Source organism: Leptonotus elevatus, chromosome 10 (genome assembly GCF_054856555.1).
Source record: "Leptonotus elevatus isolate MCC_2025b chromosome 10, RoL_Lele_1.0, whole genome shotgun sequence".
In the NCBI taxonomy this organism is placed as follows: Eukaryota; Metazoa; Chordata; class Actinopteri; order Syngnathiformes; family Syngnathidae; genus Leptonotus; species Leptonotus elevatus.
The window spans coordinates 13,867,427-13,884,743 of record NC_141248.1 but is presented as its reverse complement, the minus strand read 5'-3'; the positions used below and the strand labels follow the sequence as shown (position 1 = coordinate 13,884,743).

Below are 17,317 nucleotides of genomic sequence, written 5' to 3'. Positions count from 1 at the left end.
TCCTGGACAATGAATCTCAATGTCATCTGTGACAAATCATTTCAATTTGTGCATGTGTGTGTGTGACCAATCAGGATGTTCCGTTTTCATCAGCATATTTCATTAATGAGAGGATTTTCTGCTTGTTGGCCACGACTGCTCGTGCCTTTGCTTTTCCATGCTGTCTGCCCTCGCTTGATTTCCCCTGGCGGGAGCATTCAGTGGCTCCGCATCCACTCCAGCACACGTCTTCACCTGGCATCCTTTCCAAAGTCAGCACACTATCAAAGTGTGACGGCTGAAATAAGGCAAACACACCCGCTGCCAATTGTTCATTGTCAGAAGTGAGCGGGATTGTTCGGCTGACGAACGGTAGGTTCATTACAGGGAATACAAACGTGCTTGCAAAAAAGATGCATTGCACATTTTAAATGTTATGACTGTAAGATATGGAACAGTATGTTTTTTTTGTCAGAAAACTTGCCCGAGTGTGTATTTTGCTTATTAAGATAGCAGTCAGTGATGTCAGGAGTTGTAAATCACACGTGGCTTGTGCGAATGGAGCGACTTTCCCTCGCGCAGCTGTAACAACCTTCCATCAATTTCATAATCTGGCTCTCTTTTTTTCGGTGTTTAGGAAAGTCAAGGTTATCCCGAGCAGAGCAAAATTGTGCAAATGTTGGCGACTAAATTGTAATTGAATCCGATTGAAGTGAGCGCCCCCTCTTCATTTCTGATCCCATTGATGTTATTGTAATTCCCAATGAAAGTCGAAAGCCGGGCCTTAATATGGAGATTAAGGACCTCTGCGCAGACAATAGAAATCATGGTCAGAAATGACACGTTTCAACAGAGTACTCACACTCTGTACTTTAGAAGTGAGTTTTTTTTTTTTTTTTCAAGATATGACCCATCATTGGAGCAATTTTAAATGTTTGTTAGATACTGTTATAATTAGATACCATAGCCAAAAAAACAGTCACCGATATAAAAAGGTTGATACAACATGCTCCGGATGCTAAGCTAACATCTATCCATACATTGAATTGATGGGAATGTTGCCCCTTCCAATATGGCCGCCACTTAATGCACTTTTTAGCCACGGACTTGCGCCGCATTTGAGTAAGGTTGGAAATCGGATTTGTCCCAACTTGGATTGTTTCAGTTCCGACCCCAACGCATTTGAGGCGAATGTAAACAATAAAGATGGCTGATTCCCATAAATTGTTTTTTGTTCTGTCAAGAAAAAAACAAGTACTAAATCAACTCATTCATTCCCAGCCATTTTCACGGAAGCAACCCCCTTTTCTCCCGTCTGTTTTACTTGACTGATTTTGCAAGGTCCACAGAATATTCTGTTCTATTGCTATGAAAACATGAAACCCACCAAAAGAAAGATTACGGTCTCTTCTTTCATCAGAAAAAGAATTATATTTGTATCTGTTTCCGTTTTGCAGCAATTAGCATTAGAATATAGCTAAGTTTCATCATTATTCACAAACCTGTTGAAAACCGTGGCAAAAAGAGCTTGTTGCAACATGGCCCTGGCTGATCTCTTATACTCTTCTGCCACCTGCTGACCGTTTTTGTAATAACTACTATTGTTTTAAGCGACCTCTTCATCTCAGAAGCTCTATCAAAGCCTTCTGTATGCTCTAGCATAAAAAACTTATAAATAAGTTTTTGGGAGCGAAGGACAAAGTATTAAAAAACGTATTCATACGTTTTGGGGTTTGAATTAAATAACTACATTATTATAATATTAATTAGAGATAAATACAGTATATTTATAATTGTGTAAATTGTTTTTATCACTGTTCCTCAGTAAAAACTAGGGGTGGGAATCTTTCAATGTCTCACGATTCGAGTCGATTCAGATTTTTGGGTGTGCGATTCGATTCAGAATCGATTTTCGATTAGGAAAGATTTTTTTATTTAAAATGATTTCATTGACAATGATTTTTGCTTCAATTTATAGATGTATCAAGGAATCGTAATGATCTACTCCAGTCTGACTCGCTAATGCTAATTAGCGCGTTACTCGCGGCACTTTTATCACTCAAAAGAACGGCTCCACACTGCAAAAAAATTTATTTTTATTGTTTTGTTTTATTATAACTTGATCGTGACTTTTTCCTTCTACTCTCTAATGTGGCTACAACTTAACAGTGTATTAGACTGTGTGGAACCACACTGCACCTAAGTGGCCAAATCGGGTACAACATGAACAGCGCTCTCAATAAAGGCACACACAAACAAAGGGAAGACAGTATAAAATAATTTAAATAAAATCGATTTCCTTCCTTAATTATTATTATTATGTAGATAAAATGCACTTTTGCATCTCTTTAAGGTCATTAGAGTTTGTCTGTGAGTAGAGTGCATGCATGCATGGTAGCTGGTGGCCTTCTCTCTGTGTGTAAGAGATAACTTGAATCGTGTACATGTTTGTGTAAGAGTTGCTCACTTTTCCTCCTGGGTGACCTTGACTGTTTAATGCCCGAAGGTGATTGGTTGGCAGAAGCTGCATGACGAGCAGCTCACCAAGAGGCCAGCCAAAGTCTCACTCGCGCTCTCTTTCCCTCCCCAGATTTTCCCTCCCACACGCTACCCACTTGCCTCCACAAGTACAAAGGCTGTTGCTATAGCGATGAAATGTGCTCTGTTTCACTTTTAGCCTCTCGCTTCTATTAGCATACGAACCGCCTCAAATTGCGTCTTTCTTTCCATCCCGCTCGTCAAGTCACTTTTGCTTTGCGCGTGTCCTGTCGAGAGTCGCGCGCGCTCACGGCTACATCTTGCAAGTGGGTGCATCTCAGGAGAGACGGGATTATTATTATAAAGATCGTCTGTGCTGTTGGCAGCACATTCCCCGAACCCCCATGTTATGATCTCCCATATAGCAGTTGTGTGCGTGTCCTTCTTTCACTCCGTGCGCCAAGCTCAGCATTTATACTTCCGATTGATCGGAGCAGCCGCGCTCACCTCTGCGGCTCCTGGAGGAACTTTCAACCGCAACTTCAACAGGCTCTGCACACTTTGTTATTGGCTCCTGTAATGCAAGCGCAGACGGTACGCGTCCGAGTTGTACTACATAAGTGTTACAAAGGCACTCAAAAGAGAACAGACCTCTGCCAAGGCTAAATAAGTATACTTTGGGGGAGTAGAAGAAGAGCAGTTTAGCAGATAAGGACACTTTGATTACTCATATTTACCGGTCACTCTCAGGAGGCTTTTATTTATTTTTTTGTGGATAGACACCCCCCCCAAAAAATCAAAATCAAAATAAATAAATAAATATAATATTCAAAATTTCTAATGTGACTCCCAATCCCAGTTTACTATCAAAGTGAACAAGGAGCTTTGACCAGCTTTGTGTATATCTGTCTATATTTTACTGCCCCCACATTAGCATGGATGTTACATAATCATAAAACTTGGAGCATCAACACTACTTACATTCTCTCTTCTCTGTAGGGATAACTCATTCACTGCCATTGACGACTATAGACGTCAAAAAATTCATTTTCACAGATTGAAATACTGCACATGCAATTGAAATAACAAGCCCCATGAGCTTTTTTTCCCTGCGTTTCAAGTGACAAATCATATGGAATTCTTTGAAGTAAAAATATGTTCCTGCTACTTAGAATGCATACAGGTTGACAGCTCTGTGTTAACATCTCCCCGCAATGTTAACAAAATGTTGCTGCGTTATAAAGTGTCAGGTTCAGGACCAGCTGCGGATTGTACACTTAAGATCCAAAATGTACAAATAGTTGACAGGAAGTGACTGGCTAATTCATGCAGGTGTGTAAAAAGGGTCAAGGGTGTCCAGTGTCTCACAAAAGTGACTACGACCCACACATTCTTATATAATGTTTGTATTCTATCTTTTCATGGTACAACATTTGTGTTGTTTTTGGCAGCCGTTTTTGTTTTAGGCTTAATTTTCATTTAATAGTCAACGAAAACTCAAAAAAGGTTTTAGCCAAGATTTAGTCACATATTTTAATTAATAATCATGTATAATTCTTTAATAAGTGTTTATAATAAATTTTACAATTTTGTTCCACAAGGCTCAGGAAACAACCAATCATGACTCAGATTCCAAAAAACTGGTGAGCCGTGATTGGTCGTTACCTGAGCCATGAGCAATTGTGATGCCATTTTCAGTTGACAGCAAATGGCAAAATGGCCGCCCCCTGAAATGGATGAAAACTCCTATTCCACAAACGCAATATTATTGTAATGTAAGAGTAGATCTTGACCAACAATGTAATTGTTTGTTTGTTTGTTTGTTTGTTTGTTGTGTGCAGCAACAGATGAAAATGCTACATTTCCTTCCATGTTTTTGACACTCACTCAAACATGAGCCAATTTGTCGTTTGACAACACATTACACTTGTTGCCCGGCATAAGCTAATAAAAGAATGTTAGCACAACAAAACTAACTTTAGAATGAAGCTAGCGAACAGCCCATTTGCAGCAGGTGTTGTGAAAAACTATTAATTTGACCAAATTAGGTCGACTATCTTGATTGCAACTTATGGACTATTGTGAGCTCTGTGCTAAACATGAATCTTTCTCCGGGTACAAATAGTAACTTCCTGGCTAGTTTTCATATTCTTAGACTTATTTTTCATATTTTTTGCTCATCCACAGTGTTTCATTTTTTTTTGTCCGCTTTTTCCTCACTGCTGGTCACTAATTGCCTCCCAGGGACTCCAAAGCATTGAGTATAAGTTTTGTTTGGAAAATAAATCTTACATGTAAACTCCATTAGTGTTGCCATCCGCCTCCCTCCCTCATTCTCCCGCCCGGCCAACTTCCCTTCCCGCGTCCTCATTCGACCTCATCTGATGTCCATCTCCCCCTTCAAGATAGGCGAGTATTCGATGTGTTGTTTGCTTTGTGTGTGTTTTTTTTTCCTTCCGAGAATGAGTCAGCTATTAGCATATTATCTTCATTATGGCTCTGATGAGCTGGTTGTCACAATGCCTCAGCATTATTAAAAAGCTCTCAAGGGATATTTTAGGTGCGTGAAGCAAAATTAGCATATGTCATTTCTCATCTGCCTTCTTAAACGGTATTTCCATTCTGAGATGTTTTTTTTTTCTTATTATTATTTTTGGCCCAACACATTCCTCTGCCATCGGCGCTCCTTCCATCTACCCCCTCTCCGCTGCCTATACACAAATCTGTAATCTGTAATTTAGCAGCTGGCTAGGAAGCAGAGATTGCTGAAAATAAGTCGTTATTGGAAGGAGCGGAAGCTGGAACGTCACACTCGCTTGTTGGGAACAGATGCAAGACCTTGATGTCTGCTCCAGTTTGACCCTTCTGATAACTTCTCATATCACAACCACTTGGACCTCAAAAATGATTGCCATTTTGAATTAAGTACCCCGATGAGGACAAGTACTACAGATAATGGATCCATTATTTTTCATACTTAAAAAATAAGAAGAATAATCCCCACAGGAAATAATGCAAATGTACTGTTACCATTATAAAAGGTGTTTTAACTTGACCTAATATGTATTAAGCACCATATTAACATTTGACTTTCATACAAGTTATGCAAGGTAAACATTGAACAGTCAACTAAAACTAAAAGTAGTGGAAGTCCATTTTCATTGAAAATACCCCCCCCCCCCCTCCTTATGCCTTAAAACCATACAAACGTTTTTTACCTTTCTTAAATGTATGCCCATATGCCCCTTTAACATGCCCTAACCCTAGTTTAAAACCCAACTACTTTGTGACACGTCACACATGAAGAGAATTCTTTTTTTTTTTATGTCCCTTTGTTTCTCTTAAAGTGTGTGATGTACTTGAGGTGACCAACACATTACGCCACACACATAACGACGACTGTTTCAGTACCAAGACTGACCCGCGAGAGGCAGCATGGCGCCGCAGGGCACGCAGGCTGCCGAAACATCACAGCAGAAAGAGAAGAAGCTAGGCTTACTGTTAGCTTGTCTGCTAACGGTTGTAAACCTTGTCGATTTTATTTTATATTTACACGGTTTCATAGTATTTTAGTAGAACTTTTGAATGTTTATTTTTGTAGTATTACCTTTTTACTTTTAGTACTGCTACTACTACACCACCACAAAACATCACTTAGCTGCAACCTGTCATAATTACACACATCACTCTATTTCCTTCAACTGACTAATGGTCTTTTGCTTTTTAAGTGTCGTGTTTTTGTCTTGGTTTGTTGATTTTGCTGACTTAATCTAAACTGTAAAGCGTCTTTGAGTTGTTTTGAAAAGTGCTTTATAAATAAAATAGATTATTATCATCATTATTATTATTATGATATTTCTTCTTTGTGTTACAGTGAGCTACATTACACTCACTGCTTTATTACTACCAGGGATATACAAAATATTAGGTGTAGGTGAGTCGACATTGACTAATCAATTATGTCATTGATATTTTTATTTATACTTGCTACAATGTATAAGAATAGTAGGGAATAGGGATAGGAGGGTGCCGTTACCAGATTTTGTGCCACCTTATTTTGAGGTATCGGTACGGCCGCCCTCTTGTGACTGTTTTACGATCAGGAGCTAGGAATGAGAAATTAGAAGAATAGAAAATTGGCATTAACTTTATACATGCTTCAAGTTATAACTCGTTCCCTTCATCATGCCCCTTCCTCTTCCTCACTCACGGCCTTGACCTGAACTTCTTGGAGGTTGGTTTTCTTCTTTCCCTTTTAAAGCTCTCTATTCCAGCGTTGCTGCAGCTATTCAATCAATGGGGAGTCAAATCCATCAGATATGTTATCAGGGAGATAGATTATTGTCTAGCGACAAAAAAAAAACATATTTTGAGGCAATATGACATGAGGACGTGTTCTCAGAGTGATGACAAATGAGTTGTTTCCAGGTTTATCTCTCTTGGGGTTAAGCCGCCTTAGGGCGCCATCTCAATTATTCAGCATATCGTCCTCGACAGGCCTCACCTAAATGTGTGCCCTCAGCATCAAACGACACCGTGGCGCTGGTCGAGTGAGAGAAAATGCTGACGCCCGTCTACGAATGTTTGGGGAGGTGATGACCACGAGCCGTCGGAAAGTTTCCATGCAGGTTGGAGAGCAGGGAGGCAGCAGATGCTGCTGTGCCGGTTGCGTATGGCTGAGTGGGCAAGGCAAAGTGCTGACAGGTTGAACGCTTGGGGGAGAGGGGGGGGACGGGACACGGAGAGAGCGGAGAACCCGAGACAAGGGTCAGGAAGAAGGGGCCGGGAATGGAAACAAGCGGCATTGAAGTGACAGGTCAGTGAACGTCTCATCTTCGATCCATCACACAGTTCCTTATAGCTTGGTTCGACGTCGTCGCAAATGTCTGTCCGTCCATTTACTTGCACACGACATGTCAATCCGGTACATAATATAAACATAAAATAATTCATTTCTAAGCTTTTTCCACCATTATTTAAAAAAAGGGATGGGCAACTTAAATGTTAGAGGGGCCCACAATTGTTCATCATTGCTACTCAGGGGCCACTTAGGACCACACACTTCCTAACCAGATGTATGACAAAAATGCTATTATGGACAAATGGACAAATGGACAAATGGACAAAATATGTGAATGTGTGCAAAACGTGCTATTAATATATTTAATTTTTCAACACATATAAAATGCTGTGACCTGGCCCTTGAGCACAAAAACTAATTTTCCAAACCTTGCTCAACAGGGACACCCCATTCATGGTCAGCGGCCACATAGGATCGTTCAAGGATGTAATTGTAATTGCAGGAGCCAGTAAGCTTTCAGAGGTTGCATGCCCACCAGCAGGACAATGACTGCATCCGCTCACCCCCAAACAGACGCTAAAGGTGCATAGCGGCCCTCGGCGGCCCTCAGCGGGTCTCAGCGGGTCGCGCGGTCATATGGACAATGTCCACATTGAAGTGTTTGTGCGGGAGGAGGACTAATGAGAGGGCCAAGCCAGCTGCCAACCTAAAGCGCCTCCCTTGTCAAATGTCTCCGGATGCCCTTCATCGCCTTCTTGTGGCTGGCAAAAGGTAAATGTGAGCTCATTTATGATGCAGCATTTTAATTGGCTAGGCATCATTTAATCAGCCACTGCAGATCTTCTTGTCTTTTGTGTCTCCTGCTTCTACCTTCACCCTCTTAATCCATTTGGCTCCGGGCTTTGCTTGCCATCAAACGTACCCACAATCCTCTCTGCCTGCTCTCTGTCCCTGGCTCAGCCTCTTTGAGACATCCGCCCAAAGTCATTTTGCGACCTTTTTCTCGCCAGGGTAAAATGATATTTGTTGTGTGTAGACATGATTCTGTCGGAGTCCACTTCCCTCTCATTGGACTTGCTCTCGGGTCTATGTGACTGCTCAATCTCTGCTCTTGCACTCAAGTGCTTCCCAGTTTGAGCAGAAAGTGTCGCTGAGTCAGTGGCTGACACGGGGAGGCATCGTGACATTTTCATTTGCACTGTCTGCCTTTAATGGGATACTCCAGCCAGCGGTCTTTCGTTGCCGTGACTGTAATAAGGTCAGCTATGAGGGTGCGTCTGCAGCACGCTGCTTTCAAGGGCATTCATAATTGATGCCGGATAGAAATCAGTACCAAAACACTTAACACTGTTAAAAATAATAATAATAATAATAATAAATAAAACGAGGGAAAAAGAGTAATAATTACGTGAAAAAAAACTAGTAACGTTTTTTTTTCCACTCAGAAATTCTAAGTAAATTTTACAAAGAAAGTTTAAGAACATTTTACCTTTTTTTTAAGTGACCGGTTCTCAAGCCTAGAGTAGCTTAAAAAAATAAAAAATAATAATAATAATAAATAAATAAACTTGTCAAATGAAAAAAACTTTACAAATTTTTTTCAAGTGAATATTACTCTTTTTTTTATATAACAAATACGGAGATGTTTTGAGATACGAGTGACTCAATTTACATGATTTTCTAGATACAAGCAGTTATTCCTCAGATTTTTTGTTTGTTTGTTTTTTTCCACTTGTGAGCAAAAATTTGAGATATGACACATGATGATAGTTGAACTCAACTCACTTCACAAGAAGAAGCAATTTGGCAGATAGAAAAACATTCCTCCCAAAACAGGTTTTATGCTATTCATCTCATCTCATACTCTCAAACTAAATATAAGAGAATTCAAGGCATGCCAAACAATCGCATACCGTAGCTTTGCCTTTGAAAAGTCTGCTTACTCACAGGCATGAATTCTTTATCCTCCTAAAAGTAACTAATATGACTGTACTTCAGCTTGCTGAGGAATTGAGACCGTCTCCTCTATTTGGTATAAATGTATATGCTTGTATATATTGCCTCCAGGTGACCAAAGCATTACCTCCAGAACGAGCTGTGGAGCATTGTCATTGCTCGAGACATTGTGTGGCCTCAGAGAATGAACTGGTGATAACTGGAGGTGACATAAATATATCCACGAAGCTCAGTATGGGTCAAAACCAAATTCACCAAAATCACATAAGAGTGATCTACCTTGTGCCAGTATTTAGATATGGGTTAGATTGACTTTCTGCCAACAAATTGTCATACAAGGACACTCCTTAAGCTGCGCCGGAACACCCAGCTGCATGCTTTGTGCTCGTACAAAAAAAAATCAGGATCTGCACATTTAGGCTTCCTCTGAAAATTTGAGGATTTTCCGTGAAAATATTTCGTGACTGCCTGAACACTTAAATAAGATTTTATGATGGTGACGGTTTAAGTCTGGATTTTTTTTTTTACTCCCATTATATCCCTTGGGGAAAACTCGTAGAGGTCACCCAGCATCCCGAATCAGATTGCGTTTGACCTTTCAGGTTCTATTTTACCATGCAGCTATTTCCCCCTAGAGGCTCTGAGAAGTATAGTGAGGACATCCGAGCAATCTGATTGGATGCTTGGTAATGGCTTCCGGGCAATGGCAGGGTTTCATTGCCACATGATTGCTCGACTCGAATATTTAGGAAAGGCTAAGGATTTGTGTTGAGAATTGTTTTGAACGATCCAGCATTATTATCCTTGTAATGAAAAATTTGGTGATACAGCCTCCTTATTGGCTCTTTCATTGCGCCATTTTTTTGGCTCAGTCGAAATATTTTCCGCATCTCCATCATCGCCTACTGTACATGCTGCGTACAATGTAGCATGCATTTGAGCAATGTGCGCCCGCTGTGGTGTGATCTAATCTCAGCTTTGAGCGCGCTGCAAGGTTGAAGGCGGGCTGAGCCGCAGGGCTTGACTGTGGTCCAGGTTGACCAGAGGCTCGACGGGGCTCTCTGATGCCGCCGCAGACACACGGGGCGTACGATCTATACCAAAGCGGCGTGGGCAAATCCGCGTGCGTGATCACTTCAATGAATGTTTCATCTCCACATTGATTTGAAAACGTGACCACGGATGTTCACGCAAACAGCACAGGGAACAAAATGTCATCATGCTTCAGTGCTTTGCTGTTTACCGTTACGAATAAAAAACGCGGATAACTTCACATCGTAAATCTTCAAATGTGAGGAGGAAAAAATGACCTTTTTGTATCAGTGGATCAAAAGGCAAGGTTTTTTTTTCTGGGCTTTTAAGAACTATAAAGGACCTTTTTTTCTGTGGACGAAAGAAAGATACAAGATTCTCCAGAGACTTTATAGTCCAGATGAAAAATGTTAGTCTGTATCTTGATGTTTCCTGACGCAGGAAATATGAAATATGGATGCATCTAAATACATACGGTATCGTGAATCATTTTTTACCATTGAATAAAAAAAGCGAAGCATTCCGTTTCAACATCCCCCCCCAAAATGTTATTAATAAGGAAAATACTAAAGCACTTTATAATATTATACAGTCTAAAAACAATTGTGTCAAAAATAACCCAACTATGGGTCAAAAATGGACCGAGCCTCAACTTTGAGTCAAGAAATGGGTCTTTCAGCCTAAAACAACTCATAAATGTTAGTCCGATCCTTTACTTGGGTCAAAAAAAATTGGGTCATTTTGTATAGAACAACCCAGAAAGTTGGGCCAAATTGACCCATAAATTGGATCGGTCCATTTTTGTCCATAATTGGGTTACTTTTGACCCAACTTTTTTTAGAGTATATATGCGGTAACGGCTCGTAATACTCATATTACATATACTCATACATATGAACTCATTCACTGCCATTGATGGCTATTGATGTAAAAAATTAATTTGAACTATTTATTTTAGTTTAATAATTTTTTCCACTTTTGTTAACAGGAGTATGAAAACCTAGAAAAAAATGTTTGTTGTACATTTAGGACAGATATCAAATTTATGATTAATCGTGAGTTAACTATTGAAGTCATGCGATTAATTACAATTAAAAAATTATGAACGTCGGGCAATTAAAATCATAATTCATTGCATGACTTCACGAGTTAACTCACGATTAATCACAAATTGTATATCTGTTCTAAATGTACAATCAAAAAAATTCTAGGTTTTCATACTCTTGTTAAGAAAAGTGGAAAAAAATGTTAAACTAATAGAAATAGTTCAAATGAATATTTGACGTCTATAACCGTCAATGGCAGTGAATGAGTTAATTAGCCAATCTATATTGTTCTGAATTGCTTGTTAGCATCAAGTTGTTCAGTTTGACGGTAAACTTCAATTGGGAGTTGCACTAAAGATCTTAAAGCGTCTGCAGATCTTGAAAAAAACTGCTCTGTGTGGTGATGTCATCATGTTACCGGCGTCCAATCAGAAGGGCGGAAGAAATGTGAGAGCATGTGTTGTAATTTGGTTGCTTCTAACGTATGTGTGTGTGTGTGTGGGGGTGTGTGTGTGTGTGTGTGGTGTGTGTGTGGCTGGGTGGCACAAGCATACGGCATGTGGGTGTTTGGCACATGCTCCTAATTGCTGGCCAGCTTTGTGACTGTTTTCACGAGAGATTCTGCTAGCAAGCGCACATCTGTGACTGCTCAGGGGGGAAGAAAACGGAGAAAAATGAATCAATAACCGTCCGTTCGCTTGCAGGCTCACAGGGGGTCCTGTTTGGTAAACGTGGTGCGAAAGGGGAAAGGTGGGCTCCGGAGAAAACCTGGTAAGGTGTGACTATGCAGTCCTAGAATCTTTTAGCCGAGAGCATGAGAGGTTTTTGTCATACTGTGTAATCATACGAGGGCCAAACATGGAAATTAGGACCATCATTTGACCTTCTCAGCTAGCAAGGAACCATATTTAGAGACATATGTGGCTATGTCTTTGAAATTGACCTCAAACCCAAGAATTAAACATTTACAATCAGATTGAAAAGAAAAAAAAACTCATTGCGCCATTTTCAGCAGTAAAAAGGTTCATATTTTCTCTAGCATTAATTTGATAACTTCATTGTTTTTCATATTCAATTAACACCTTTAAAAACAGATTTTGCCAATTGCTGTCGACTGAAACTGACATCACAGGTGCTCAGGAACTGAACCCTGTTTTCTGGGTTCATATGACGTGAACAAACTGAGCCATGATTGGTTGTTACGTGTTTATTGAGCACACGTGATGTCATCTTCAGTCGACAGCAAGAAGCAAAATCTGTTTTTTAATGCATTCATTGTACATGAAAAATGACGATATCAGCAGCTGAAAATGGCTGAATGAGTCAAGTACCCCTTTAAGAAGCGCAGTCCGCATGTTTACATATAAACATTTCATGAAACATGAAAAAATGGAAGTGATAGAACCATTGCATTATTGTTATACTGTAATCTGATTTTCGACTAATTACTAGGGCTGGGTATCGATTCAAATGTCCTCAATCGATTCGATTTCGATTCACAAGAGTTCAGTTCGATTCAATTTCGATTTTTTTTTCCCTCCAATTCGATTTGATTCCCTTAATTCAATCCGATATTGATTAATTATGGAACATCAATTTTTCTTGTTAATTTATGGGGGAAAAAGACGTATTAAAATGTATCGATTCATGGTTTTATGACTCAAAATCACGCTCAAAAAGGAAATCATTCAATATCGATTATTTGATTTTTAAAACCCAGCCTTACTATTTACTAACTTGTGGGGCGGCGTGGCTGTGTGGTAGAGTGGTTGTCTACCAACCCATAGGTTATAGGTTCGATCCCCTGCCATTGTGACCACGTCAATGTATCCTTGAGCGAGATACTGAACTCCGAACAATTATTAGAGAGAATCTTCTGAAGTTGTTGTAGTGAATGCTTAAAAGACAAAGTTTAGTAAGTTAACAACTCTAATTAAAGTAGATAAATAAACAAATTCATTTGAGCATAAACCCCTGGTGGCCATCTTACGTTGCCACTCATTAAGGCCGCCTAACTTGAATACACTGATTTCTGTGCTGCGTTTTCACCTTATTTGATGTCTCCAAACTGGGAGAACATTAACATTTCAACGTTAAGAAGAATGCGATGAGATGATCTGAGGCGGAAATGCACAAGAGGTCGTCCATATTTGTTCGCCAACTACGGTAGATACAATTCCAGCAGGCTCTTCTTCCGAGCATGTGTGAAGCAATGAACTGCTCTCCTCGTGGATTCCACCTGCGCAGGTGTTCTCGCCTTACATTTAACCCCGTCCGCATCCTCGTCTCATCTCTCACCCCACTCCACGTCTCCTGTCGGTCCTCTAACAAGCGCGTGCATATCACCAGCGGGAGACATGGATCTCGTGTTTATGGCGTGAGCAAGGTCACCGTTTAAACAGAGCGTGACCTTGCTCATCGCTCATTGTGACAAAGTGGCTCACAGCGCAGGAGGATGCTCCAATTGCTGTTATTGAGGTGAGGGAGCCAACATCCCCTCTCCAAAATATGGCTTCCCTATAAGCTGCTGTTTTCCATCTACTCTTTTTGTGTGTGAAGGGGAATGCGGGGGTGCACGTAATTGGGAAATCTGCTTGAATTGAGAGCGTTCACCCTTGAGGAATCTCAGGTCGTCCTTGTGAAAAGCATCTCCGCCTCTCTCCCTGTCTCGTGCGCGCACACACACTCCTGTCCCTCATCCCTGTGCTCCCGCATCCCTGACTCCTCCCCCTTCCAACGAATACCCTCCCTCCCTCCCTCCCTCCCTCCCTCCTCCCTCCCTCGCTCCCTCCCTCCCTCCCTCCCTCCCTCCCTCCTTCCCTCCCTCCCTCCTTCCCTCCTGCAGATCAACGTATCCGAGAGACTGCTTGCGAGCAGATGCGTTCGGCTGGTCCGTGTGTGGGATGCGGTGGAAAGTGTGCTGCGGCGAAGTGGAGCGCAGAGCGTGGAATTTAAACGCTGAGACGGCGAGGTGATACCTGTTAGCTGCAGTGGAGGAAGTCGGTCCCCCCCACCACCATCACCTCCTGCCTATGTAATATTTATGACAAAAGGGAATCAAAATATTCTGGTCACGTTTTTTGGGGGCTGTCGGCCGGCTGTCCTGGGGAGCGCTGGAGTGGAACCCGGTTCCGGACCCCTGCAATAGGATGTAAACGGAGGTCCCACTCGTCACACTGGTGAGTTAATTGACTTTAAAGTATAAAATCGTTACAAATAAAAGTATATATTTTTAATTAATTATTTTCACAAATGCAAAAGGAAAATATTCTAGTGTTTTAGAAATGACAGGAAGGTGACAAAAAAACAGGCTATTTAAAAAATTTTTTTTAAATAGTAGTAGTAGTAGTACGTGAGTGCATTATTTTGCAGAGGCATACATCGGCGGTGCTTGTTGTTGATGGGCTCCAGTCACATGGACGGGCCACGCTTATGGTGATGCTCATTTTGGGGGCCACATGCTTCACTTCCCCAACTAATGTCTGCGACTGCATTGTCTCCCGCAAATTGCTTTTAAATGGCATTAACCTCCCGGGACAATCACGCACCTCCATGTACTGACAGCGTTCCGAGACACGACTCCTATAACGGGCACATTTCATTTGGAAACGTGATTTAGTTGCGACATGATTTGAAAAGCACGCCAGCAGTGTGTCACATATGTGTTGACGAGATTGGTGAAATTGGCCGGTGTGGGCAGGGTGGCACCAGCATGGGGGCTTTTCAGCCCAATGGAGGCTGCATGGTGCAAAGTAGCATCTCATCTCATTAGGATGACGCGGATGCTCAAGGTCCCAATTAGCTGCATACATAGCAAGTGTCACGCAATGGTTTGTCACCAGGCCGCCAGCCATCACCGTAAGTTTTCGCTTTTGTCGGCTGTCATCGCATTAATGTTGATCTCACTGAGCCTCGGTTCAACTTTATTTGAATTGTTTTTATTGATTTTTCTCTATCAAGAGTTTTTGCTCTCACTACAGTCAATGACATTCTATCCTAATCCTGTTTCAATTCTGTTTTTCTTAGTAGAATGTTTATAGTTTGCCACTGGGCAGTGCAGTGAAAAAAAAGTGGTTATGATGTCTGCATCGCAGTCAGATCTGGGTTCAAATCTGGGTGTCCTCCTGGTACTTCTGCTTCCACATTTCAAAAACATGCATGTTAGGTTCAATGAAAACTCATTTAATGCTCGTTTATCAATGTGGCCACCAATCCGGGACATTGGGATTGGCTCCAATTGCCTGCAACGCTAATGAGGATAAATGGGATCGAAATTGGATGGATGGAGTTTGCAGTGGCGTAGAAGTTTGAATGTTTTGTCCGTCTCATGGAGCTTGATGAGGTCACTCATTTAGTGCAACTATGTTACAAACAGAACAATATTAAACAAAATTTTCCAGTAATATCAATTGACAGCGTGAATCTAAACCCGGTATTATTTTGGAATCAGAAATGTGCCTCTAGTACTGGATCTCATTATATTGTTGTTTGTCTAGAGGGGAATGTTGCAATTAAAAAAATAAAATAAAGTCTTGTAATATTTGTTAAACTGGTCAGCATGATTAGACAAACATCTTGAATGAGTGAATGAGGTTGTGAAAATCCAAAAACACCCAGTAACTATGGCCAGCAGATGGCAGCATTGTATCTCTTTTCAATGGGCTGCCGGGTGTCAAATTACATGAAAACACAGCGGATATTAGGAAATAGAACGTTTTCAATGATCAAAGCGTTTGTCACATTGAATCTAATTCACAGAGCGTCACTAAACAAAAAATATTAGTGTCAAAATCACTGCTGTGCAGAAAATGTATCTTTTCACAAAAAGCTTGTTTTCTCCCTATTTTATTTTTTTTTGACAATTTTCGCTCGATGTCACTCAAATTACCTATTTTCAAATGGTGATTACTAAAGAACGGAATAAGGTAGAATTTGAAACATACTTTTTTTTTCTCATGAAAGAGTGGAATCCACTCTTTCATATGGTATACACCATGTTTATGTTTGCCTTGAAAGATGAGGGAAAATGCTCGAAATCGGCTGGCACTCTAGGGGTTGTTTTTGGGATGTTTGGCAGTAAAAGAGTTAATGTGTCCGTTTTAAAACAATATTGCTAATTTATTGATTAGATTTTTTTAAAATTAAGAATAACACTATAGAATAAAAAAATATATATGAAACGTTATTATGTGTCTAACATTAACATGGCCTGAAACAACTAAAATTGCAAGTTACCACATCTTCCCTTTGTTGTTGTTTAATTGCTCTGTCTTAATTAATAAGTTCCCTTTCTGGTTCATTAACAATCTACATCGGCTCTCAAGTCTGGTCACCACTAATTGAACTTTTTAGCCAATCGGAGTGATTCAAACTCCAGTGATAACATATGTCAATTCAAGCCCATCTCGTCTGTTTGTGTATTTTCTTGTTCCAAAATAATTAGAAAGTATTTCCCATTAGCTCTCCATTGATGTTTTTGCATAGGCATGTGGGTCATGGAGAGTTTGCGTTGCGTTGCGTGCGTGTATTTATAGACGCTTTGATGCTGCTTATGAGAGAAATATTCTACCACCAGTCACTCTGCAGCCAGACGCTGTGCCGACGTTGAGGCCGGCTGTCGTATTTACTTTCTCAGCAAAGAGGCAAAGTGATATGATGTGTCCACTTGTGCTCCTTTTCTACCTTTCACGCGTGGCAGTGCTGAGTGGTTGGCCAGACTCACTTGCTGAGCCGATTAAAAGGGGCGTCCCTAGTGTGCAAGATTTATGTAAGAGCTCCTTTGTCATACAAAAAAAGTCCTCATAAAGCCTCCTGCCTGCATTGGATTCAATTGAGGTTTTACTTCACTGGCAAAAAAACATATTGGAGTGTTTCATCTAACTGATTCACTCCCAGCCATTTTCACAGAAGCAATCCCCTTCACTCCTGGCTGTTTTACTGGATTTTGACAGATTTTGCAAGGCCCACAGAATATTGTTTTGTACTGCTATAAAAACATGAAACCTACCAACAGAAAGATTAAAGT

The 17,317-nt window shown here is 40.7% G+C and overlaps 1 protein-coding gene across 1 annotated transcript in view; it reads left to right on the top strand.

The window, feature by feature from the left end:
• The first annotated feature begins 14,155 nt into the window (after positions 1-14,155).
• Positions 14,156-17,317, top strand: part of LOC147167199 (G protein-coupled receptor 22-like) — a 27,509-nt gene continuing 24,347 nt past the window's right edge. The window contains exon 1 of the mRNA XM_086088011.1: positions 14,156-14,471. The gene's annotated coding sequence lies outside the window, so the exon portion shown is untranslated. The remainder of the gene's footprint in view (positions 14,472-17,317) is intronic.